We start from the raw sequence: 3,660 nt of genomic DNA on the forward strand, positions 1-3,660 counted from the left end.
CGGACGTGGGCTGTAGTTGGTTCGCTTGTCCCCGAACGTGGGCTGTAGGTGGTCCGCTTGTCCCCGGACGTGGGTTGTAGATGGTCCGCTTGTCCCCGGACGTGGGCTGTAATTGAGACCTGCAAAGTAAAATTTGCCAGGGGACTCGTATAGACTATGATTGACTTGACCAACTGACTTGACCAAGTTTGACTTGACACGACATGACATGACATGAGTATGACTTGTGATTGTGTGTGTATAGTTTGAGTGTGTGTGTGTGCAGACACAAGCAACTGAAAATGCAAAAGCAAAAATTTTCCATCATTTTTGTCATGAGACGAGTGGAGGGTACCGACTTTCTCCCGAAAAAGAAAGATGTGAAAAATGAAATTTTATTTTCGAACTTCCCTCGATAAAAATTTTGAAAAAGTTTTTGAACTTCCCCAAAATAAAATAATGAAAAAGGGAAGAAGTTTTGAACTTCCTCCTTGAGCAAGACGAAATGAATCGTATGGATTGAATTGCTTGTCCTGAAAATAACGTATGCATGATGCATGTTCTTAAGCCAGGAGGCTAAGGACAATTATATCATGTGACACGATAGATGAATGAACTTAAGTCATGGAGCTAAGCATCATATATGGTGTAAAGAAGCGATCTTGAACGTCACTTAGGTCTGGAAGCTAGGCACGTATATAGATGAAGTGATTATGAACGTTGCTTAGGTCAAGGAGCTAAGAACGATATGCTTTGTATTATTACAAATCATTGATATAGAAATGTTACTCAGCACATTATGAACATTACTCAGGTCAAGAAGCTAAGCAAGTATACAACGTTTCTTCTTATGAATGTTGTCTTGAAAGATGATGAAGCATGCGCGGTAAGGAAACAAGATTTCATGATAAAGGGTTCCTAAGGGAAGGATGATTGATATGGATAAGGATGTGTGAGTGAAGTGTGTGAATTTGATACTAAGGCTGGCTGCAAGGGTTGTGGTGATGGAAAGAGATATGAGAAGAGTCAAAGATGAAGACTCTTTAGGCTGGGTAAGCTAATGTGATGTGGGTTCAAGCCCCCAAGTCTAGCTCTAAATGGGTAGGGATATAGAGATAAGCATTGGATATTCTTTGACTCGATCATGCATAGATATGAATGTGAATGTGGCCGCACCTCGATGTAAGGTTGCCTACGTATCCATTAGGAATCAGGCCGAACGTAGCTCTAACCGAACTTTGCACAAGTGTGTGTACACCTCAAAGAGGTCTTTCAAGGGTTGTAATGTGGTTAAGCTGAAGGTTTAAGGAAGAAAGGGGTGAAAGGCTCAAGACCCGAGAGAAGCCCCCAAGATATGAAATTATGTATTAGACTTTGCAAGTTTTATTTTTCATATATATATATATATATATATATATATATATATATTAATTTTTTTTTTGTTTTTTTGAATCAATGTAGGCAATCTCAAATCATGCGGTCCATCACTCACTTAGCATTCATGTTTCTCAGGCACGGTACCAAGCAATCGATGAGAGACGCAATTTGAGACGTGTTCATATCAAAGACATTGGAACACTTGCCTTTCGACATTTTTTTTTTTTTTTTTTTTTTTATTTACTTATTCTTTTCCCTTTTTTTTTCTTAATTTGAACTTGCTTTCTGACTGTTACACAAATTGCACACCTTCCCATCCCAAGGTTAAGTGAATAAAGGTTGAAGAAATGTAGGCCAAACATTAGACGAGGCTCAAAGTGGTTGATGAAGAAATGGAATGTGATTGAACGGTTAACAGGGAATGACAGGGTTGCAAAGGTGCCTCAAGTCGTTGGTGTACCTTGTGTTAACTTTGGTAATTTTTTTTTTTTTTTTTTTTTTTTTTTTTTTTTTGCGAATGGCATGATCAAATGCAAAGGAAAGAAATGCTCATTGATGGGCATATAGACATAAGGATAAGGAGAACTTATGCTAGACTTTATAGGGGGAAGGGTTTGAAACAAAAGAAGAAGAAAATATGAAATCTTGGTGAGAATCTTGCATCATGATTTGTCTTCATGGCTGTTTATGAGTTAATTCTAGCTACCTGTTGAGGAAAATAGTTTCTTGTTGTTGATGATTTGATTGAAAGGAAAGAAGGAAGGAGTGACGTTCCCCATATTCTTCCAACTATTGCCTAGTGATTTTAGACTCAAGTACTGTGTAAGGATGAACTCACTTAATGCATTCACTCAATACTCGAATTGAAAAGGAAGAGTGTATGAAACAATTTTGAAAACTGATGGGAAATACTCCACTCATTCCTATTATGACGGAAAACGATGCATGCATGGTCCTATTATACGATCATAAACAATATAGTGCATTATTCGAAGACAAAGTGTGTGCAATGACTCAACATTTGTGATTAAGACTCATGGTATGATCGCATGGCTAGACATGAGGACGTTGTGAAAAACAAAGAACCCAATGACTAAATAGCACGGAAGACTTAAAGGCAAACTAACTTGATTAATTTTGTCCAATTTTTAAGTTTATGCTATTTACTAGGTGAATACAGTCCATTGGCAATCATTATTCATAAATGAGATCAACCACAATCAAAGACAAAGAACACGTGTTAAGGTTGTTAGCACAAAAATCGATCACAAGAAACTAGGAAGAGGACTAGAATTCTAGAAGAGTTAGGACTCAAGGGTATAAAAAATAAATAAATAAATAAATAAAAATCAATCATCCTATGTTATATGAGTTGACACGGATTAAAGGATTTGGCTAATACTAGCTTGACACGAAAAGATATAAAAAAAATTTTAAAAAAAAAAAACAAAAGAAAGTTGACGCTAAAAAGAAATCTAAACTAGACAAGCTGTAGTATATCGGTTATAAATTTTGATCTGTGACTCTGATTTGGACGAAACCAACTCTAAATCAAAGATAAAACTCGGGGCTACAGATCCATATGTGGCACGACACGTAACTCTTTCTAGAACTCCGGATATGACCAAAACAAGTTGACTCTTGTGCAGTAGACGGGAATAAAAATCCGGGTGACTTAAAAATAAAAAAAATAAAAATAAAATCTATGGCTCGACTCTAATAATAAAAAACAAAAACAAAAAAGGTTTGATAAGAGAAAAAAAAAATAATTAAAAAAAGGTCAATAAAAAAATGCACACATAAGCATATCGTCATGCATGATGCAATGAAGTTCGCAACCTAAAGTCAAGTTCTATGTTCGACTATGGTCAAGCTTTTGGGTGTCAAAGGGTACCATGGTTAAGAGTTTGGACGCGTTAGCAAGGAAGCCTCCCTTGAGGGTGTATGCCAACGGGCGGCTCCGCGAGTTCGTGATGAAATCGAACTCGACTCCATGGTTTGGGTGGATTTAAAAACTCGGATGAACCCTTATTGTCATGAACGTTTTCGGGTTAATAAAGCATAAATCCCCCGAGCTAGCCACATACGTAGAACACGTATTATTGTGGCAAAATAGGTAACCTAAAAAGTATATGCATATGTAACAATGCCAATTAAATCGCAGGAATACAATTCAAGAATCTTTCAAGTCTCATCCACTCATCTCAATTAAATACCGATCACTCAAACCGATAAGTAACCAAGAATCCTCCCCAGTGGAGTTGCCAAATTGTAGGCGTCGCTCGATGTGCGCCTACATAAAAG

The sequence above is a fragment of the Chenopodium album genome, chromosome 1, assembly GCF_948465745.1.
Source record: "Chenopodium album chromosome 1, dcCheAlbu1.1, whole genome shotgun sequence".
Lineage (NCBI taxonomy): Eukaryota > Viridiplantae > Streptophyta > Magnoliopsida > Caryophyllales > Amaranthaceae > Chenopodium > Chenopodium album.